Here is a 24,915-nt window from a genome sequence, read left to right on the forward strand (position 1 = left end):
TAATAATGGGCACAGACACTTGGGATACAGAAATAAACTAGAGAACTTCCGAGCAACAAATAAGCAATTTGAGATGCATAATGAGTATTCAGCAAATTTTTGCTGAATAAATGAATGATTAGGTAATCATTAACCATATTTGATGGGCCTTACATTTATTTCTTTTCATGCTATTTTGTCATAGGGGAATTATTTGTAGTTCAATTCTAGGTTATTGAAAAAAAATGCATAGTGGGGCCCTAAATAAAGACTTAAGAAGTATTGATGGCTTCCCACTTTGCTTATGGGCATGTCTCATATTATCAAACATGAGCAAATAGTAAGATACTTATATCCAATTAAACATTATAGAAGGAAAAACACTAAATTTGTTCAAAAGTATCTTAAATATCATCATACTGGAGAAGTGCATATCAGAATTATCAACTAATACTGTATAATTCTCAGAACAAGGAAGATCTAGTTCATGGAAGTATCATTGATAGTTTAAGATGAATTCTTTCTTTGATTATTGATATTTAGTCTTTGAATCACTTAAATACCAAAGGAACTACTTTCACATAGCATTGCTTTCCATATAAGAAAAAGCCTCTTTTGTAATAAAATAAGCTAGAAAATATTTGTTCCAAAATGAACACATTTCTCTTGCCCCAATTTTAAACATGGAAACCCTAATCCCAAGTGTGACTTTATTTTGAAATGGAGACTCTAAAATAGTCTTAAGTTAGAGAGGAACCTAGATTCCATAGAATTAATGTCCCTCTAATAAGAGACATCAATTATTATCTTTCTCTACCCAAAGATACACAAAGACCCTGGATGACTAGATCACACAGTGAGATAGGGGCCATAAACAAGCAGTCAAGAGAAGAGATCTCCAAATGCAACATATCCTTCCTGTACCTTGAACTTGGACTTGCTCATCTTTAGGACAGTGAGAATATTAATTTTTGTTTAAATCATATGATTGTGGTAGACTGCTAGAGCAGTCTGAGCAGAATAAGGTTGTATTATTATTACTTTTCAGTATACATACTCCAGTAATCATTATCACAATTCAGTTTCCATATTCTATGTAATCTTAAATAAATTTTAATTGCCTTAAGAGATAGTCTGTCACTGTCTGTTTTCAGTTGTTGCTCCATAGAAATTAGCTGATGCTCTTCAAAAAATACTTATTGACACATTACACAGATGGTATGATTGGATCACATAGCAGAGTGAGACAAAACTTCCCCACGAAATACTGTTATAGGTGGTCTTTTTATCCATGAAAAATTTTTCCTTTCATTTATGCTTGGGGTCTAAGAAGGTTGAAAACCATTGTTCTAAATTATTCTTTAAGTTATTTTTGTAATTTTCTCTTTTCTCCCTCACTTACCTCCATCCTTTCTTCTTTTCTTCTTCCCTACTTGCCTTCATTTCTTCTTTCCAATCCTCCTTCCTTCTCTCCCTCCCCTTCCTTCCCTTCTTCCTTTCTCCATCCTTTTTCCTATATCCCTCCATCTTTACTCTCTCCATCCTCATTTTCCTTCCAACCCTCCTTTCTTCATTTTCTTTTGCTTTCCTTCTCTCCCCTACTTCCCCTTCTCCTTCTCTTCTTCCCCTTCTCCCTCTCTTCTTTCATCCTTCCCTCCTACCTTTGTACCTCTCCATTTCTCCCTTCTCCTTCCTTCCTTCCTTCCTTCCTTCCTTCCTTCCTTCCTTCCTTCCTTCCTTCCTTCCTTCCTTCCTTCCTTCCTTCCTTCCTTCCTCCATTCCTTCTTTTCCTCCTTCTTCCTACATTCCTTCCTTTATTTCTTCCTCTCTCCCTCCTTTTCTTTCTTTCCTCCTTCTTTCTTGCTTTTCACTTTCTCTCCCTCTATCCATATATTTTTCTTTCTTCATGCCTTCTTCCCTCCTTCTCTCCTTTCTCTCTTTCCTTCCTTCTCTCCTTCCTTTCTTCTTTCCTTTTTACTTCCCTCCTTTTTTCTTTTACATCTTCCTTTTTCTCTTTGTTCTTTCTTTCTTTCTCTTCCTACCTTCCTTCCTTTCTTTCTGTTTTCCTTTTATTTTTTTATATTTTAGTAATTCATATAGACTCATTATTTATCATGGCTGTTTCAATATCCCAGGTTCTTTACTTATTTCCCTTTTATAAGCAGGTAAATCTAAATTATTTCTTGTCACAAAGTTCATCTGCTATTGTTGCCCTGATGGCAGAAGTTATATTTTGACCTAAGTACCATTCTTTTGAAATCACGGAGCTTTGCTTTTGTTCTTTCAGAGAAGCAAGGGCTGAAAGTTAATGAAGGCATTTATCAGACAAATATTTATAACAAGGAATGGATGAAGTTAAGATCAATAGATATTATATCTATTCTGAGAAATGGCTTCTGGCACTTGACTTGCAAATTTAATTCAAATTTTCTCAGTCAAATCAAAGGGAATGAAATGTCAAGAAGGTCAAACCTAAGAAAAAGCATTTGGTTCACTAAGTATGGCCAAGAGATTTAAATCGTTATCATTGTTTTTATATTAGTTGCTTATAAAAAATAGCAAAGAAATAAAGATACCAAATCTACAAACTTTAAGCATATTGGATAGTTGTGTATGTAATATCTAATATCTAATATTAAAAAGCACACCAATTCTATAATGTATTTTTCTCTAAACAATAAGTCATTGAAAATGAAATCTAATAAATTCATAAAAGCTAAGATTAACATTAACATTAATTAGGTAACATTATAACTGACTAACTGAATTGAACATATACCAACATACTAGGTCTACAACAAGGAACAGAGTCACTTAAGTAGAATTTTTGTCACAGTTTCCTATTTTTCTTTATATGGCCCATCATGTCATCAAATGTCAATAATATTATTTTTTATGAGTGTAGACATATTTACTAGTAATAAAAAATATATAGCTGTGAGATATTTACCAAGGCTTATATTATCTTTAGTTAAAAAGAAAAGCCCAAAACATTATTTTGAATTACATTGAAATTAGACTAACACCAAACTTAGTGTTTAGTCAAATGTTTACAGGTACATAAAGTGAATTAGCACCTTTTAAAAATAGATTATTTTCCAGTATAACCATGTAACAGTTGCATTCTATAAATATCTATAAGGCTATTTTTTTTATAAAGTATAAACAGAGAGCAGGTCTGCTTTTCATTTTATGAAAATTAGGACTCATCAAGTAACCTCTGGAATGTTAAGCATCTTCTAAATGTTTTTAAGATATAATAGATCTTTTCTTAAGTTATTAATATTAAAACAATTTGGTCATATGAAGATGGTGGATAGTGAAACCAGGAGATAATGTTTACTATCTTCATTCTCTTATTAATGCTGTCTTTGTGTGTGTGTTGGTTGATAATATTAATGTAGTGGCCTGACTGGTAATCTGAAAATATATGTTTATACATTTTCCCTTGAAACCTGTGAATATCAATTTACTTGGTAATATTATTATGCTGTTTAAGAATCTTTGCAAATGTGAGGGCTAGAGAATTAGTACACCTGAGAGGGCATTTGCATTACATGTGGTCAACTTGGGTTGATCTCAGGAATCCCATTGGTTTCTTTAAGCATTGCTAGGAATGATTCCTGAGAAGGAGTCAGGAATAGCCAGGTGTGGCCCCCAAACAAAATAAAATGAAAATGAAAATATTTGCTAATATAATAAAGTAAATATTGAGAGGTGTTAGTATTCTCCTGGTTAATCCTCAGTTCAATAGCAAGTATTCTCATAAGAATGAAGTAGAGATGATTTGACATAGAGAAGAAGAAGTGATAATATGACCACAAGGAGAGATATTGGCTGATGTGGATTATAATTGACTGTAATTTTGGTTACAGACAAAGAATGCTGAAAACCCCAAAGAATGGGTTTTCCTAGAAACACTGCAGGGGCACAACTTTGATTTCAAACTTCTGCATTGCAAACTGTAAAACAATAAATTTCTGTGGTTTTGAACCTCCCAGTTAATGGTAATTTATCATGACAGCCCTAGGAAATGAATTCAATCAGTGAACCTGACTTTATATAATTTAGAAAATGGAAGGACATCATTATTCCCATTTTACATATGAGAAATAGGGTTTCAATAAGAAAAAGTGACTTGCTTAAGGTTTCTCAGTGGGTACCTAAGGATTACAAGCAAGTCAATGTAATTTCTACATTTTCCTGACATCTTAACATGCATAACCTCAGAATTTAAAGGAAAATGAACTGAAAGAAGGAAATAATACTCAACTTCAGGGATAAAATAAGAAAATGTTTATGGTGGCAAGTTTTCTTATGCCATAGGTACCTTTAAAAACAGTGGCCAGTCCACTGATAGATGAGAATAAAACATTATATCTGAATCATAATATATTTAAAACAGATTTCTGGATACAATTCTTATACATTTGCTATGAATATAACACAATGCAGCATAAAAAATTCTATTTATTATTGAAAATTGATTTTATTTAGTGCTTTAATGCCAGAACACAAGTTTCAGAGCCCAAAATCCAAGTCAAATATAATCACACTACCGAGAATTTTGAGTTTGATTATATTTTTTTTGCTGTACTTGCTTGTTCTTACTCAAAATATTTACTCCAGACACTGGAAAATAGGGGATGAAACTAACACTTCTTATGTTTTTGAATTTTAGGAGCATCAACTAATCTACAAAACTGAAAGCCATTATCAAGTCAAATTCTTTTCTTTTTAATTTAAATCTTTAAGCTTTTGTAAATTTCAACCACTCTTGAAAATATCTACATTTATATAAAAGTATCAAGTTCTGTTGTTATATGTTTAAGCATTTAAGTTCATAGGATAGAAAAAAAAAAACATATCATAGTCTTTCAGTGAAATTTTTTGGTGAACATTAAAAAAACAACAAAACCTGGTAGCATTTAAGTATCCAATGACTAGAATCAACCATTGTGTGAAAAATGACTTTCCCACTGAAACTTTACTGATTGAATTATTACCTATAAATATTTAAAAAAAAAAACTTTGAATTTAGAATTAACTCATTTTATATTAACAATGATAAATTTGTTCTCATTCACATACTTTATAGGATAAGACAATTTTAATTAAACTTAAAATTTGAATTATTGAAATTTGAACAGTTTTGAGTCACTATTAAGTACTAAGTTATAAAGTTGTTTAAGACTGAGTTTTAGTCCTACAACATTTCAGCACCAATCCCTTCCCCAGAGTCTACTTTCCTCTACCAATATCCTGTTTCCCTCTCATCCCCCATCTTTTCTCTATGTATGGCAGACTCTTTTCTTTTTAACTTTTAGACTTTGTGTTTGGAATACTTTTTTTTTTGTTTTTGTTTTTTTTTTGTTTTTATTTTTGTTTTTGTTTTTGGGTTACACCCAGCAGCGCTTAGGGGTTATTCCTGGCTCTATGCTCAGAAATCGCTCCTGGCAGGCACAGGGGACCATGTGGGATGCCTGGATTCAAACCAAAGTCCTTCTGCATGAAAGGCAAATGCCTTACCTCCATGTTATCTCTCCAGTCTCTGGAATACTTTTATCATGCATTTAACTTTCCCGTTTTGCAGTACTCAGTTCTTGTCCAGAGTGATTTATTCCCACTATAATGTCATAGTGATTCCTTCTCTAATTAACCACCCTCTTCCCATTCTGGGAAGCTTTTTTGTTTCCTTCAATAAAAACCAAGACAACTTATTAAATAACAATTTAATTGATATATGTATCCTACATTAACTATAATATGATCACATGTGAGTGGAGAGCTAGAAATGAAAAAGAAGCAAAATAGATTATTATTTAAATACCCTAATCTGATTTGATGGTGAAAAGATATCCTTAGGAACCTTCATGAAAAGTTTTTATGATAAAAATAAAACGAAGTGCTCATTTTGGCATCACATATACTAAAATTGAAACAATACAGAGAAGATAGCATAGAAGGATGACACACAAATTCATGACACATTCCATATTTAAAAAATAAAATAATACAAAGAGAGGAAAAAATGCTACAATTTAAAATACAATAAAATTATTTTTTAAATAAAAATTTTCCAATAAATTTTTAAAGAAATGAGAAAAAATAAAAGCTATTAAAATGATGCATATCTATTGACCTTATACTGATCACAACTTTTTGTATATGTGCATACCAGCACGTTCATTTGAATCTGCTGTCTGTTATTAGGTGCTAACTTTCTACAACACATCACTTAGATAAGTCTCCCTTGTCCACATCCTCAGAACATGCTACAGTATGATTGATAGGATGCATTTCACTCTGCCCTTGGAAAGTCTTTGGATATATTTGCCTTCTTTAGTATATTTTTCCTATTCTTTGCCAATCATGTGTTGTTCTAAACCTTCAGAAGACAATTAAAAGGCAAAGTATGCTTCCTAAGGTTTGTGGGTTGTGCTATATGAATTGGATATAAAACCCCATATATTCCTTAAGTAGGGGTAAATTTGAAAGTTTATGAGAGGAAAGGAAGAAGATGACTAGTGGCTAGAAAAAATTTTGAGGTGTATTCACATTGTTAAATACACAACTTTGGCACCAATTCTCTAGAAATAATGAAAGGGGAATTGATGGATTATTTTCTTCATTAAGTGTCTGCAATCATCAGTTCTTGTGATCTATCTCACTTTAAAAGTTATTTAATTGATAATTTCATAAAACAATTGCTTTTGATCAAGTCTTGAGAACTTTGGCTCAGTTCAAAGGTTTTCGACTTAGTTCAAAGGACACAGGTAAAACAATTTCTCTGTAATAGATTAATTTTTTCATGTGACTGGCTTGACAGATGTCAACATCTCACAGATACTACATCAAGTCTGTATAAGCTTTTACTTAATTGTTAAAACAACAAATAAATGGTTAAGTAAATAAAGATGCTATTAATTTTATAGAACACAGAAAAGGCAAGAAAATAGCATATATCAAGTTTAAATTGTAGTCTATGTCATTAATTTTTTGCTCCCATATCTTGTGATACACTCTGCCATATCTATCTATCTATCTATCTATCTATCTATCTATCTATCTATCTATCTATCTATCTATCTATCTATCTATCTATCTATCTATCTATCTATCTATCTATCTATCTATCTATCTATCTACCTACCTACCTACCTACCTACCTACCTACCTACCTACCTACCTACCTACCTACCTAGTGAAGAATAGCAATCAGAAAGGAATAGATGTGGAGTGGATTTAGTTGAAAGGCTGGTATTTTCAAAGAAGGTTATGAAATGAAGTTTATATAAAGACACTGCATTTTCTTTGAATTCTGCACACGTATGCATACATACACACAGCATGTTTCTGCTTTTTTAACATCCAGTTTTCAACCACTTTCTATAATCTTTTTATGATGTTTGATCCCGATTCACTTATGTTATTTCAAGTATCAAACAACATTTCTTTCTAAAATGTTAGCTTGATGCCTTTTCACATACCTATAAGGCAGGCATATTCATTTATATGTGAGTTCCACTATGTTCTGTTCGTCAGTTATGAAACTAGTCATAGATCATCCTTATTCTTTCTCACTTCCAAAATTCTCATTACTGCTTATAATTCTTACATTATTTTTGAGGTTGTATGGATTTATACATTTTATCCTTTGTATCTTTTTTGCAATGTATGGAGATATTCTTTTTGCAATAATCAGCTAAAAATGTACTACCTCTTTTATGAAAATGCAATAGGGCAAAATAGTCTAAGTAATTTCAAAGATTTGCTTCAGTAATGTAATAAAATTTTGACTATAACATAACTATAATGATTTTAATTGGTTTATTCAATAATTATCTAATTGAAATCACTGAATATAATATAAGCCAATATATATTGCAAAATACCTAAAATACAAAGTAGTATCTTGAGAAATTCAAACAGATCTAATCTTACATAACAATTCAATTGAAGAAGATATTATAGATATGCTTTTATTAATATTTTATTTAAAAGAAATTATAAAAAATTTCAAGTCCATTTAATTTTTACTTATGTTTAAGCAAGTCTTTACATGAATAAAAATCAACTTAAAAATTTAGATACAAATATCTGAGCAAATTAAAAATGCACAATCTTGGCTTTTACTTCAATTGAGTAAGAATTTCTGGGGGAGATACCAGATAGCTTCATGTTAAATACAATTTATTCACATAAAATTCTTCTGGGATGCCTTAGAGCCATTCTCCTCTATTTGATTTCTTCTTTTGGGAGTTAACAGTGGTTAATGGATTGGTCCAAGTCCTCAGAAGTTGTATTGGGAAAGCTATTACGCCCTGGGTTCTGTAATCCAGCAAGGGTAAAGCTGATAACAATTTTCCTGAATAATTCCTTCTTTACTGTTTTAGTGATAAAATAGTTGCTAAAAATGTGAGGGAAATGATGCAAGAAAATGTGGCATCCTACGGTGAGCTGAAGTCCAGTTGTTTGTCCTTGAATCATTTTAAAATTTAATATGTTACATTAAAACAGCTTGGCTAAACATATATCTCTGGGCTGAAGTCTTAATATACAGTGAAGGCAAGAGGATGGAAGGCAGTTTTGTAGATAAAATTATTATTCAAGCAGTGGTCACATTATCATTCTTCCCAGGTTGCTGAGAATGGCACGTGCTTATGAATCTTAAAACCCACATGCTTTATAGTATTGGAAGGAGTACTGTTTTGATCATACAAAAATGACTTTACATTAAAGGTCAAACTGATTTGCTTTCCTTCAAATTCACCCACAAATTAACAGGTTAAAATACATATGGAAAGAGCAGAAATGAAATGATTGAAGAAAAGATACCTGTGTAGGTCACCCTTGTGATTGAAACAGAAATCACATCAAACTCATTCAAACTCTTTTTATTGAAAATGTAATCTGATAAGAATTCCCTATTGTTATACACTATAGAGAAATAAGAATACATTTTGAAGTCATGCATGATTTCATTTTAATACTTTATTTTAAAATAAAAGGCTTTGTTTCACAAGTCTTTAAAAATATTCTCAAGATGATATTTGGTTTTTCAAACTTGTCATTCCTTAGTCATAGGAAATCTGTGATATTTCCAAGCACTTGGTAGTGATGTACAAATTCCTACAATAAATTTCTCTATTGTTTTTTGAATTTTAAGAGATATTCTTAAGCAACAGAAGGACTTTTATTAAATCTGTTCTCCTTTCAAATACTTTTTATTTAAATCCCTATATTAAGCATAACTTCTCTAGGATTTATATTTCAGAATACTTCTGAATACTGTATTAGGTAAAACTTTAACTCTGGAATAAAGTGTATCATTTTTTACTTGATTTCATTTTTTTTCCAAATCCAGTACTACTTCGGGACTACTCCTGGGGTTAGTTACAATGGTGATCCTATATTGCCAGGGATCAAACTAAAGCCTCAATAAAAAGCAAGCATTCCAACCCATTTAACTATCTCTAATTTCGCTTAGTTTTATTTCAAAATAATTTTGCCTAGGTCACAGCAAGTAGTCTTGTTATACAAAAATAATAAATTTAGGAAATAAGTGTTCATAGATTTTGAGGAAATCAGTGTTTTCTTCCAAAATGTTTTTTATCTTTTTATTTTTCAAAAATTGTCCTATGTAAACTAGAAAGCTAATATATTAATATATGTAAACATAAAATGTACATTAATTTTATATAAATTAGAACTCTTCAGTCTTTGAAGAATATTTAATATTTTAATATAATTTTTATTTTGATCATAGTGGCTTACATATTGTTGACAATAATATTTTAGGTACATATTTACATAAAATCAGGGGAATTCCCATCACCAATTTGTCCTCCCTACACCTCTGTTTTCTCCTCCTACCTTCCATATCCTCCTCCCTCACCCTTGGGGCTGCTAGCATATGTAGTCCCCTCTGTACCTAGCTTGCTACTTAGTAGTCTTACACCTGTTTGTTCTTGGTATCTCCCTTATTTCCCCCTCTAACTGGGAGGCAGGACTAGATAGTTCAAGTTATGCGGTTTTGTTTGAAGAAGAGAAAAGTAATAAACTGGGGTAAAAATCAAATATGCCGAAAATGGGCAGAATCCTTCTAGAGACTCTCATCATTGGTTTGAGAGACGAAGGGGAAAAAGAAGGTGAAACATACCAACAGTACAAAAAGAGGTGTCAAATAAAATATCCAGTGAGCACTCCAACAGTAAAGATAAGCACCACAAAAAAGCCATGGTCTTGAGGTAAAAAACATGTCAGAGCACATGAAAAAAGAAAAAAAGAAAAGAAAAAAAAGAAATATAAATGGAGACAACTTCAATAACCACACCACAATAAAGAAATTGACAAAAAGTAGATAGGTAAATTAAAAAAATAATAATATATAAAAATAAAAAATGTTTTGTGCTTTTTGCCCTTTCTTTTTCCCTCCTGCACAGGCACAGTAAATATTGGGGTTATTTGGAAAGGAATTCACTTGGCCTAAGAGATACAGGGTTTCTCCACCTTTGAAGTATATTGTCATGGGATTAATTATAGATTCCTTTCAGGTTCATTTACTCTCTCGGTGGTGCTTTCGTGGTGTTTGGAAGACTTCTGCTCCATCCTGGGTGATAAAATCAGACCTCTGTATCTAGAGATCTCAGTATCTGCACAGGTTCAGGAGTGGAACTTATGTTGAAATCTTTCTTTGTGGTTCTAATCTAGAAGTTCTGTTCCCTCAGTGTCATTTTAATCCGTCTTCTGTAGTTTGTGATCTTGGTCTTTGTGCTGATCCTAGAATGGAACCTAGGATAGTGTCTTTCGTTGTGTTTCCAGAAAACCCATTCCGTTGCAATTGTCTCAGCCAGACCTTTGGAAGTGGAGATCATGGTTGTGCAGGTCGTAGCTAGACTAGGGCATTTTTATTGGTCCCAGGATACATACAGTCCGGTCATGGTTCTAGCAGCCAGTCATCTGTAAATCGCGATCTTGGCTTTTGGACCGACCAAAGGGTGACAAGTCTTCTGATTTTGTCTTATCTTTAATTAGGATAATTAATTAGGATAACCCGCTCTTAGGTCAAGTTGTTCCCACTTTCTTCAGAATATTTAAATTTTATACTTAAATTTTTAGGTAGAAGAATCCCAATGAATAGGATCACTTCATGGTATATACGCTGCCAAGATGGCTTAAAGCTAGAAGTTGTTTAAGTTACTGAGTGCTAAGTGAGTGCTAAGCTCCTGTTGCTTAAGCAGGAACTTAGCACTCACTACACCCTGTGGTTTTTAGAGGTGCATCACAATTTCATTCTGAGATTGAAATATTGGGTCCTTATGCATGAGGCATGCAGCCTTGATCCCTGAGTTAAGGCTCCATCCCTTCATACTTTTTACGAACTTCTATTTGAAAAATCTCAAAGTTTGAATGCAAAATTAATTGTAAGGTATATATTATGTATATATATGATTAGCAAGAAACTATGATATAAAAATTAAAGAATTTTAAAATGTTACTGAATTTCCTCAAAAACTGAAAATTATATTAATATATCATGAATATTCAATAGACAGTATAAATATATTATTTGATGATTTAGTAATCCACGTATTTTTGTTTGGGGCTACACCCTGCTACGTTGAGGGCCTGAATCTGATTCTATGCTCCGAGATCAAGAGCAATATCTGGAAGTAAAGACCAAATCTTAGTCTATTGTATACAAGGAAAGTTCCCTAGCTGGTGTATATCTTTACAACTTCTTTCTTCCTCACAGAATTTTCATATTTATGATTCTATACTACTTGGAAACACAGATATCTTAACACTTAAGGGAGAAATTTGAGAGTTCCTTAGGAAATTTTATATCTTTCTCATTGATTAGAAAACAGCTGACCTTTTTTAAAAGTGAAAATAGTATATATTAAAGAAATGGAGTGGTAGGAACTAGAGCACAGCAGTAGGTGTTTACCTTGCATACGACTAACATAGGGTGGACATTGGTTCGAATCCTGGCATCCCATATGGTCCCCCATGTCTTGCAGGGGCAATTTCTGAGCGCAGAGCCAGGAGTAACCCCTGAATGCCACTGGATGTGAACCCCCCAAAAGAAACCAAAAAACCAAAACCAAAACAAAACAAAACAAAAACAAAGAAGAAGAAATGGAAACAATTTGCATTGGTGAGAATGTGATTTTTTTTAAAGCCCTTATTCACTGTTGGTGGGAATGTTACCAGGTTCAACTTCTTTGAAAAAAAAAGAAAGAAACATAGAGATTTCTATGAAAAGTAAGAACAGAGCTTCTGTATTCTACCTAGAAATTCTATCACTTGTGATTTAGCCTCAAACCACAAAAAAAAAAGATTCAGAAAGATATATGTACAACCAATGTTCATTTCAATGATTATTATAAATATTTAGGATAAGTAAACAACCCAAATAAACAAAGATAGAAGAATAACTAAAGAAATTGTGGCATATATACTCAATGGAATACTATGCAGCTGTAGGAAAAGATAAAATCATGGGTGGAATTAGAGTGACGTTAAATAAAGTAAGTCAGAAGGAATGAAAATACCAGACACAGTTACTTGTCTATAGCTTACAAAGTAAGATATGAAAATGAACGGTTTAAACTTATGATAAACTCAATCCTGAATTTAAAAACTATAATAAGAAGAAAGGAAGGAAGTAGTAGGAGCAGAAATGAATATGTGGACTGGCAATGACATACAGATATTGGTGAAGTCTTGGACATTTTAATGATTTTAAGGAGATAACTGTGTGCATCAAAACCTTAAAAGAGTAAAATTAAGATATGCATTTTACTCAAATTATCATAATAAAGATTTAAAAATAGAGTTTGCTGAGGAGTAAAGTAGGGAGAGGATGTGACTCTTTGGTCCTTGATGGTGGGACATTGGCACCAGTGGTGGGTGTGGAGTTGGAATATTTTACTATCCCTGGAGCATATTGCATGCAAAAGATTGGAGGGAGTGTTTAAATTTTGGTGGTTGTTTTGGTTGTACGTCAATTATTTTCCAAGTATGAGTCAAGATTTATGTAGGGTAAAAACATCTTCTAAATTTAATGATATTTTTATTGAAACTACTTACCAAATGGTCCTAAACCAGCCATTATTTTGCTATTTTACTAAATAATTTGTCAAACAGCTGGCTGCTACAACTTACCTATAGGACAAATTATTCTTTCATATAAAAGAATATTTATATTTATCCACTGTTCTATTCAGTCCTTAATTGAAATTTAGATAAATTCTATTAATTTTCCAGTGAATTTTATTTTCAGGAATTATCTTCAATGTAATTGGAAAACTCATTCAAGGAAAAAAATAGAAGTCTAATGATCTGAAGAGAAAAATATAAAAATTGGCATTATAGTGAAGTGACGGAAATTTATAGGTGTAAGTATCATAGAAGAGGAATTTGTGTGGAAGCAAAAATTGAGAAATATTGAGGTTCTCCTGAATTCTTTAGCTGAATTACAAACTACACATTCATAGGGTCAGATACCGAGTGATCTGAAAAAGAAATGAATACTGGAGATAGAAAATCTATTATAGTTACTGTGAGGTGAACAAAAGTAATTTATCTCAGTGTTGGAATAAGTATTTGACATTGAGACCATGGAGACCTTATTGAATATAAGAAAAAAAAACAGAAAAGATATACTATGGTCATAGATAAACTAATTCTGTAATAACCATTACTTTAGCTATCTTTAGATTTATTTTTCAAAAACAAAGCATCAAACAGATCAAAGTGGTCTGACATATTTTACTGCCAAATAAAACTCAATATAGAAAAAAGTATAGAATCAGGACATAGAACAACTAATGGACATGATGTCCAGTACCACAAGAAATAAAATAGATGCAAAGAAATATTTACATATATATACACACACATGTAGGTTACTGAAAGCTTGGAAAAATTAATCAACAGAGACTAACGCAAAAATGATTTTACAAACCACTCAAAATATTTTAAATGCCTATTATAAGCATAGACAAAACATTTAAAGGTAAAATAACTATAAAAAATGGAAGAATATATGCGTTTAAAGCATAAGGGTATATAATAGAAAAGTAATATGTTCTTTCTAGTAATAGGCTAACTTTAAATATATAATTAAATATCTATTATATATAAAATATAAAATTATATATAAGTATATCATTTAAAATTATATAACAATAGAGCAATTCCCTCAAAGATACAATAATAACAACCATCCAGATTACAAAACATACAAAAAGACTCTCCCCACATCACACACACACACACACAAAGAACTAATCTTTAGTGTGACCAAAAAAAAATGTCTAAAATGCTCAGAAGCATTGCTCAGGGCTTACTTGTGACTGCGCTCAGAAATCGCTCCCCCAGATGCTGGAAGGGGGATCATATGAGATGCTGGGGGTTGTATCCTGGTCAGTTAGGTGCAAGGCAAACGCAGAAGTCCTTCCTGCTGTGCTATCACACTCTCCCCTCCCCTCTTCTTCACCTGCCTTCTCCACTTTCCTCGAATATATTGACTGTCCCATGACAAGCCCCAATATACCACACATTGAAAGGTAAAGAAAAAGCTTTGGTCTGAGAGTTTATACAGAGGTTCAGGAATTTTCTTTGCACGCTGCCCACCTGGGTTAATCCCAAACCTCAGTGGACAGGAATAAGTATATCTAGAATAAGCAAGCCCTGGGCACTGCTGGGTGCTCCCAACCTCCCTCCAAACCCCCAAGATTAAAAAAGAATTTTCACGGGGTCCGGAGGAATAACACAGTGGTAGGGCCTTTGCCTTACATGCAGCTGATTCAGGACAGATGGTGGTTAGAATCCACTAATTTTTAATAACTGGTGAGACAATATTCAGTGACCTAATGTTTAAAACTAAAGTCCAGGCAGATAAGAAAACAAAACAATATAAATGACTATATTAAATTAAAATGATAGTTTATTTCATTAGGATGTCTTACTGCATTATGTGTGAAAGTGTTACATATTTTAAAAATAAGAATATCATTAAAACATAAATATGTGAATATAAAAGAGCATTTTAAATGACTTTAAATTAGTATAGACTAGATGCTTATGCCTTGCTGTATTATAATTTAGGTAGATAGAGATACAAAATAGTGATAGCAGAAAAGGTGCCTCAGGAAAAAAATACAACTGTGATATACGTTTTTTCTTTTATTTTTTTATTTAATTAACTTTCAGGGGGGCATTGTGATCATGAAAACCATGTTCAGGACTGCACTCACATTAGTGCCTAGTGGTCATTACCTTAGAATATTCAAGAGACAAACGAGTGGCAGGGATTGAACCTAAGCCTTCTGTATATATATATAACTTGGAGATTAGTCCTTTGAAATATATTTTTTGCCCTCCATTTCACATTAACACTAGTATTCTCGAGGGAGAAAAGTACCTGGAAGTTCATCTTGAGGGTTCTGAGTGTGTGGGACTATGTTCAAGGATGAACAATACTTGGGAAACCTTGAGGTGCCAAGGATCAAACTAAGAGTCCTGTACAATCCAGACATATGCTCCACCTCTTTGAACCATATCACCCTGTCCTGACAAATTTTTTTGTTTGGAAGGAAGGGCTACCTCCTCTAGTTATTGGGGGCTACTCCTGGCTCAGGACTCAGAGATTTCACCCAGCAATATTTGAGGAAGCATATCATAGCAGGGATCAACACAGACTCTCCTAGAGTCTCAGACTATTGAACAACACAGAATTTGGATCAACACAGACATTCCTAGTCTCAGGCTATTGACCAAGTATCAACTCAAATCTACAAGTTTTTTATACTATATAAACTGTATTACTATTTGAAGATAAATATTATTTTAAAGAAAATATAGGCCTTATGTAATTATAGTAGTAATTATTATAACTATAAAACTTAAAATTCAAGAGGACATAAAATTGAGTGTAAATTATTCTCTGATCTTAAAGAAGAAATGATGAGAGAACACAATGCTTAAACAATAGAAACTGCAATATGACAGAGTTTAATTAACAATGGCTCATATTGATAAAAATAAACAGATTAAATTCTCATATAAAATTCTAGACACTGCCTTTAATAGATTAAAAAATCAATTAGATGATAGCTATAACCATATAAATCCTGTTCATTTTCATTGTAGAATTAAAAAGAGTCTTACCAAAAAATTCAAAGATATGGAATTAAAAATCAGTCTTCCATGAAAAAATGTTATAATAAATTTATGGAAAATATAACAATATTATTAGAAATGTTAAAAAGTGAATAGGTATGTGTCTCAATGTAGATTTTCAAACAATGACAATTATCAGCAATAAAGAGTTAATTCATTATAAGGAAAAGGTCTATTTCAAAAGAAAATATGATTTTTCTAAGTATTTATGTTTAAATAATTTAGCATCAGACTACATTAAAAGGAAAATCTGAGACAACTGATAAGAATAATAGCTCAGTCTACAATATTCTTACATCCCAACATTTCTTGGAACCAGAAAAATAGCTCAACGTATAGAGCACTTGCATTTCATGTGTGAGGATCTGGTTTCCTCCATTGATTTTCAGCTCTTCACTCTCAGTAGTTGATAGAACAAACAGGAAGAAAACAGTAAGAATATATAATAGCTAAACTTTGTAATTATAGTTCTTTAACCAATTTAGCTTAATTGCTATTTATAGAAAACTCTATCCAACAACAGTGGAATATATTATTTTCAAATGTCCAGGGAATAATCACCAAGAGAACAATAAATTGTAAGCTACATAAAAGTCTAAGCAAAAGAATTGTAATATTTTCCAGTTCCAATACTCTAACAGAGTATGGTAGCCAATAAAAAATAATTAATTAGAATGCAATAATAAAAATTTATGTAGAACATTATCAAAGAGTTGGAAATAAAACAACATGCTTCTAAATAATCTGTAGGTCAAAATGAAATCACAGGGGAAATTAGAATATATTTGAAACAGAATGAGAATGTAAGCACAGCCCATTAAAATTTGTGGGATGTAAAGAACTACTTAAGAGAAATTTAAAGTGGTAAGTGTTTATATTAGACCTGAAGAAAAGCATAAAATCAGTGCTTTAAACTTTCATCTTAAGAAGTTAGAGAAGGAAAAGTGAATTAAGCTATTGTGAATCAATAATTTAACAAAGATATGAATATCATTGAAAGGGCAAAAAACAATGTGTAAATAATAAATTTAAAGAGTGTTTATTAGAAACAATCAAGAAAAGTCATCAAATTACTTCCTACACTATCAGGAAGAAAAAGAGAACATGGAATTACTCATACTATGGAGAAAGTCTACATTACACTTTTATAAAAATGGATTCAGATAAATTATATAAAAATTTTATCTTCTATTGACTTTATACGTTTTAGGAAAATACTGGCTCTCCAGGAAGTTTTTCATAAATAATAAATGGGAAAATACCACTTAATTTGTTTTCTGTTTGGAGGCCACATCTGGCAGTACTCAGGACTTAGTACTTAGAAATTATTCAGACTTACCCCATCAACAGTGTTAGACTTTCAGAGATCAGTGCTCAGGGATCATTCCTCATTATGTTCACAGAACCATATGAGGTATCAGAAATTAAACCCAAGTTGGCTACATGCTAGATAAATGCTTTCTCTCTGATCCCTGCACAGTTCATTTGATGAAACCATCTTATCCTAAAACTAAATTAAGCAGAAATAGACACTTAAACCTCAATACTTTTACATCCAACTCTTCTGAATTGGGAATAAAGACTGATATTCACTGTCAATCTCCATAATATAGATACTTCAATTTTGATTAATTTTAAGTTAACTACTTGATTTCAACTGCTTCTCTTGGGTTTTCTTTTTTTTTTTTTTTGAAATAAGTTATCAGGCATCACCTGTTAATGTCCACAAAATACATTTCATGTAAACATTTTTTATTTTCCATTTTTATCAAAGTACCCTGTTTTACAATATTGTTAATAATAGTTTCATGAACACAATGTTCTAACATCACACCTATCACTCGAGTGCCAGTTTCTCTTTACCAGTGTCTCAAGGACCTTTCTATTCACTTGCTCCACCACTTCCCACCCCCAGCACATAATCTTATCCCTATAGATAAAGTTTTTGAAAATTGAATCCAGAAAGGTATAAAAATAGTAACTTTTTACTAATATTTTTCTCCAGAAATATAGGTATTTGTTTAAAACCTTGAAAACTTGTCATTAAAAAATAAGATATGGAAGATATTTTTAGTAGATTGATAGAATTTAACACATTCATCAGCAAATTGTGACTAGTAAAGATATATCTCTCAATATTAAAAAGACCATCCATAAAATCTTACAGCAAGTATACTGTGGGATTTTTATTTTGTTTTCATTTTGGTGTCACATCCATCTGTGCTTGGGGCTTAGTTCTGTCTCTATGCTTGGAGACCATTCCTGGTGATTGTTGAGAAATCATATTTGGCGCTGTAGATTGAATAAGGGTCAACTATGTGCCTCTTTACTATCTTTCAGCCCATCAATTTGGAAGCTTTTGAATATTTATTTCCACCAACAAGCAAGGTTGGACTTTCAATTCTTGTTACCATAATTCTTCTAGAGACTTGAGTCAGAAAAAAAAGGCAGGAAAAAATTCTAAAGACACAGATATTATAAAACAAGACACTGAAGGTGGAAGGAATCTGAAAGACTGTAAATGGAGGAATATTGCTACTACAAGGGAGAGCATGGGTGAGCACATACATGTGTAGAGCTGTGGACCTGCAGTCCTAAACATAGGTGATGTATTGCCCTGGATATTCCTGCTTGTAGTGGGTGATCCCTGGCACTTTAAGACCTGAGTAGCATTACATCCTTTGTTCCTGTACTAACCAAATCGCCCAGTTGACCAAGAAACACTGAAATTGTGTTCTAGATCCCCTGAGTACAACTTGGGAAGTCTCCATAAAAAATACCTGAACATATGTTTTTCACTAAGTTCCCTCCCTCGTTGCCTGGTAGTTTAGGTATAAAAATGTGGATTGTAGGGCCCGGAGAGATAGCACAGCGGTGTTTGCCTTGCAAACAGCTGATCCAGGACCTAAAGGTGATTGGTTCAAATCCTGGTGTCCCACATGGTCCCCCGTGCCTGCCAGGAGTTATTTCTGAGCAGACAGCCAGGAGTAGTAACCCCTGAGCACCGCCGGATGTGGCCAAAAACCAATATATATATATATATATATATATATATATATATATATATATATATATATATATATATATATATATAGTAAAAAAAAGAGGATGGCAATTTGGAATTATAGGAATGGGGCAGATGTAGTGGCCTGGGTATCAGTTTTTCTTTTCCGTTTTTTTATTTTTTGGGGGGGGGGAGTCGAGCCCACTATCAATTCTTAGCCAACTGGAATATTTGTTTAATGCACTTTCCTAAGGATACAGTGCTGCTCAGGCCCTGTGGTGCTGGGGATACATAGCCACCCTATAGACCAGAGGCTTCCAAATCCACACTTAGTGGTGCTCAGTATCCTACCAAGCTATGCCATTCATTTCCTAGGACCCATATGGTACTGAAATCACTTCTGTATTCGAAGCATGTTCTCTAATTACTAATCTGTCTCCCTACCCCTTAAATTATCTATTATTCCAAGTATTTATGTCAGCTAAACTGTTAAATATCCCTAAATCAATTTAAAGTAACACACCTACTTCCCCAGGCTTTCCTTTGTTTGAGGTTTGAAAAACAGACTTCCCTAAAGAGGTTTTTTTTTAATGGTTTCACCATTTTATTCTAGATTTCCTGTCTCAGCCAGGTGTCCGCCATACTTAATACCAACCTCTCCCTCAGCTGTCTTAGGAAAGGATCACAGGCACCAAGGATAGGGTCAATATGCTACACAAGAGTCTAGCATTCTGTTGCAGATATACTGTGAGTGTGAGAAATAAATGGCAGCAACTTTACTTACTGGATTATTTTATATATCCCTTCAAGACATTTTCCCTAACTACTTCCAACTTTAATTCATTTTATGTAAATGTCTATCTACTCTTAGCTTATCTTTTTTGATACTCATGCCCTTCTAGGATGGGGCTTCTTTAATAATAATCCTGTTTTACTAATCAAAAAATAGAACCACCAGGTAGTATAGTCAGATATTATCATCAGAAAATAGTTACCCCTCAAAAAACAGTACATAGTGTAAGAATCAAATCCCTGCTTTCCTCACTTCTATTCACATACCCCCCCCATGTCCCACAAATATATATATGATTCATTTTATAAATGTTCTTGGCAAGAATTTAAGCCTCTCTGTCACACATTTATCTATTGTTACCCTGTTATCAGAAAATGTTCATTATACAGTCTACCTCTGATCACCTAATAAAATATAAAAGTATCTGTCAAATAATTAAACCATATCTTGGATCCATCACCAGTCTCCTTATTCTTTGACATAACATAAGAAGGTTTAGTTACTTATTTTTTAAATTTTAATTCACATGCCAGTCCCTTTATTATTGAATCTTCAAGGAGCATGTTAGCACTTTTTTATGGTCCTCTCTGAGCTCTCTTTTATTCTCAAAACAAATTTTACAGAAACATGCTTTCATGCCAGAAAAACTTTTAGAACAGTTATTATTAGTGGCTTCTTTATCTTCAACAACTTCTCCTGAGCTAGAGATGACAAAAGCTAATGCTGCTCGATTTGGTGTCAGGAAATTTGAAATTCTTATAGCAATCGTCTACTATTATTTAGAACTTTGGGAGATGCTATACTTAGTAATATTCTTTATTCCATGTCTCTGACTCTATTTAAAAATATTGATTGATGTTATGCATTTTACAATACTTTGTATAGTGGTTTCTCATGCACATAATTCTAATACTATGCCTATCAAAATTCTAACCAACTCCTCTTCTAAATATGTGCATGTCTATGTTCTTTATCACACTATTTCTGACTGTCTTTCCAAGAAAATACTATGACTATATTAGCGTTTTTAAAGCTAGGATGGTGTTATGGTGTAAATTGTTTAGGTCAGTGACATATGAGTAGAAGGAATGTATGTCACTTTCAAACTAAGGAATTAATTGAAGTAAATTTTCATGCCCTATTTTGGCTGCCTCATTATGAGCTCATAGTGAGATGAAGCCCAAATCCCTAAATATTTATAAAAATTAAAGCCCTCATACTCTGGTCCCTGCTGAATTCTTTAGAAAACATTATAACTATGGGTCTGGAGCAGGAGCAGGGGCACAAATGGTAGGGCATTTACCTTGCATGCGACTAACCTAGGAAATACTACAGTTTGGTCCCAAATCGCCAGGGCGATTTCTGAGCAGACATCCAGGAGTAACCCTTGAGCATCACCAGGTGTGAGAAAAAAAAAGTATAACAAAAAACAAACAACAAAAAAGAAAATTTTATAATGAGTAAGAATCAACTTCTGTTTCTAGTAAAATATGGTGAGTTTAATCTGTTTTTAGATACACATACTTAGACTAATCTAGAGTTTATAATATCAGTCTTTATTTCTGTGGTCATATTTCTGAAATGTTACATTACCAGAAAATTTTTCATTTAAAATTTGACAGCTATTCTTAATACATTTTATTAATTTATTTTATTTATGAAACAATTGATTTCACACATTTCTGGAAAGTTATGCCATTAAAATCATTTCCATATGTGCTATTACTGTAGTATGCAAAATAAAATTTTGATACTAGTTATATACTCTTGAAGCATTAATGAGTTTAAAACTAAGTGGTTTGATCACTGACTAAAGGAGGGCATAGATTTCATTTTAGGTAAGTAATAATAACTTAGAAAAATAAGTTTCAGCTCATGGCTTTCTTTTTAAATCATATGTTTTCTTATCATAGGTATCCAGTACTTTTGAAACCACACTAAAATAAAGTAGGGGTAAAAATTCTAAAGCTTGTGGGGCCAGAGTGAATGAACAACAGTATGAAAATACTTTGAAATCATACTAAAAAAAGTAGGGATAAAAGTTCTAAAGATTTGAGACCAGATCAATAGTACAATAGGTAGAATATTTGCCTTATAAGTGGCCAACCGACTTCAATGTTCTGCATCCCATATGGTCCTCTGAGCACTGTTAGGAGTGATTCTTGAATGCAAAGACAGAAGTAATTCATGACTCTCATTGGGTGTGGTCCCCAAACAAACAAGTATTAAAGATTGCTCATTCATTTAGTATTTGAAGCAATGCTTGGCTGGTGATGACTTTAGTTTCTATCATTCATGAACTCCATCCACATGAAGTGCTGAGAATTAAAATTGGGTCAACTACCTGCAAAGCAAGCACTGCAACTGCCTTTCATACAATAACTTGTAGTATCTTGCCAATATCTTTACTTACACCTCACTCTCTCCAACCGTGCTTACTTTCTTGAAAAAGTTACATCGTAGATGTAATTATCCTATGATTTTCTTCTCTGTAAATTCCTTTTTATACTGTTATCTTGTTGTACTTTAATTAGGGGCTGTTGACTATGTAGACAAAATCAAATATATTTTATAGACAAATGCAAATTTATATAATAGAACTTTCTCTCCCTCTCATCATTTTACACACAAATGGCAACTATGACTTGTAAATATTTTCAATTTTAATTTTATTTCTAACTTATATCTATTTCCTTCCATCCCAATTTCCATAGTTATAAATATCATGATCATTTGGTTACTGCACTAAAATGGTTTCTGAGACAGTCTATATCAGCAAATATTGTATGTATGAATGAACAAATTAATGTGCCATTCAGGAAATATTATATACTACAATTCAAAACAGTATTAGAAATGCATATACCCAAAACATATTTAAGCTATGAGATACTAAATTATGACCTCTAGAAAAATTACAATGTTTTGAATTATAAATTTATTTTATAATTTAAATTATTTATTATTTATTTTATTTTTGTTTTTTTAACCATACCCGGCCATGTTTAGGGGTTACTCCTGTTTCTGTACTCAGAAATAAGTCTTGGCTTGGGGGACCATAAGGGATGTTGGGGATCAATCCTGTGTTTGTCCTGGGTTGGCTGTGTGCAAGGCAAACACCCTACCACTGTGCTACCACTCCTGTACATACAATTTAAATTTTAAAACATTAAAATTGGTGGCAAGGTTACAGATAAATGTGAATGTTCTTATATTGCAACTAGAGATGTCAAACAGTGTACTAATGTTGAAAAAGCATGTTAGTTGTTTCTTAAAACAATATGTCATATGACCAAACAACCAATTTTTAGCTATCTATTCAAGATAAATGATAAAAATAAAAACTTACATGAAAATTCACAGAATCATTATAATCATTCAAAATAATATACCTATTTTTAACCAATTCTTTGGTACACAGATAAATAATAAGTAACACATTCATAGAAGTGAACTATATTTAGTAAGAAAGAGGAAAGAACTCCTGATCAAAACACAACAAGTATAATTCTCAAAATTATTATGCAAGGGCCAGAAAGATAGGTACAGGGAGTAAGTAACTGGGAGTTAGTCGATGGAACAGCTGTAGTAGTGTTTCATTTGGTACCATTGTTCTGACAGGCCACGGGTGGTTTGTGAATGACAGAGAAAATATAACTAATATAACTAATATACTAATAACTAGTAACTTGTTCTTCAATGAAATATTTTATCTTTATGTACAAAAGTTGTTAAATTTACAATAACCTAGATTGAAGACAGAAATATTTTTGGAGGAATTATTTTATACAAGAAACTTGCTTCAAATAAAAACACAGAGGGGAAAAGTAGTAAGAAAATGAATATTTTGAAATGACGATTGTTAAAACCGAAGATAAAGTTATGTGGATTTTAATAAAATGGCTTGTTTACTTTTATATACTTTTGATATTCTCCATAATTAGATATTAAAAATAAATATCCTACATTTATATTTTCCAATTAATCTTTTCTTTTTATTAACTTTAAACACAGGCAATATGGGCTTCTCCTTTGAGACTCTGATTATTCTCATGGCTGAATTATAGTAGAATAGTTTTGTCTCATAAGATTTCAAGGAAAATTAAAGATAATATTTTGTATATAAAAAGTATAGAACAGTATAAAATTTCAAGTCAGTAAATGGCACCATGATTTAATTTTAAGAATTAAATCTTTAAGAATGAAGAATTTATACTTTCATACTTTAGTTTTCTAAGGAGTCATTCATACTCTTAATTTAGAATAAGATGATAATATATCTAGATCTACAACTATAGTATTATGCCCATTGTAGTCATAGATATAGAAAGTTAAATATATGTCACTTTTTGGCATGTTCTAATTGGTCACAATCAATATAATATGCCACACATGTCAAAAGAAATAGACTTATTAAAACTACACTATTATGGAAGGGAGATAGAGTGTCAGAGCAAAGGCAATTGCCTTGTATGCCAAATCTGGTTCTATCTCCAGTACTTCATTTGTTCCCTAAAAACCATTAGAAATGATTACTGAGCATAGAGCCATGAATGAGCCCTGAGCACTGTCAGTTATAATTCCAAAACAAACAAAAATCAACATAATCACACTATTTTTTAAAAAAAATGTAAGTACTTTTAGAATAGTTGAGTGTGTTTTCCTAGATATGCTAAGCCTATTATTAATTTTCATCATATGATATAATTATATATCTTTATAGCACTATGATTAAAAAGTTTTCTCTTTGAACCAGTAAGAAAATTATAGATGAAATTATTTTTAATATATTTTAAATTCTTGCTACTCAGTTTCAATTTCTCAAAAAAAGACATCACTGCAATATTTCTCTCAGTTATGAGGAAGAATTATTACTATATTTGAGAACTATAGTATAGTTATGTATACCACCATGAATGGCAATGCTATAATATTAGGCAAAAAC

General features: G+C 32.1%; 1 protein-coding gene and 1 pseudogene across 1 annotated transcript in view; one reads left to right on the plus strand and one right to left on the minus strand.

Annotated features, from left to right (window-relative positions):
• CDH8 (cadherin 8) overlaps positions 1-24,915 on the minus strand; it is a 462,580-nt gene that overhangs the window by 19,004 nt on the left and 418,661 nt on the right. The window lies entirely within an intron of this gene.
• LOC126029251 (uncharacterized) lies at positions 5,885-5,981 on the plus strand (annotated as a pseudogene).

This window comes from Suncus etruscus, chromosome 14 (genome assembly GCF_024139225.1).
Source record: "Suncus etruscus isolate mSunEtr1 chromosome 14, mSunEtr1.pri.cur, whole genome shotgun sequence".
NCBI lineage: Eukaryota > Metazoa > Chordata > Mammalia > Eulipotyphla > Soricidae > Suncus > Suncus etruscus.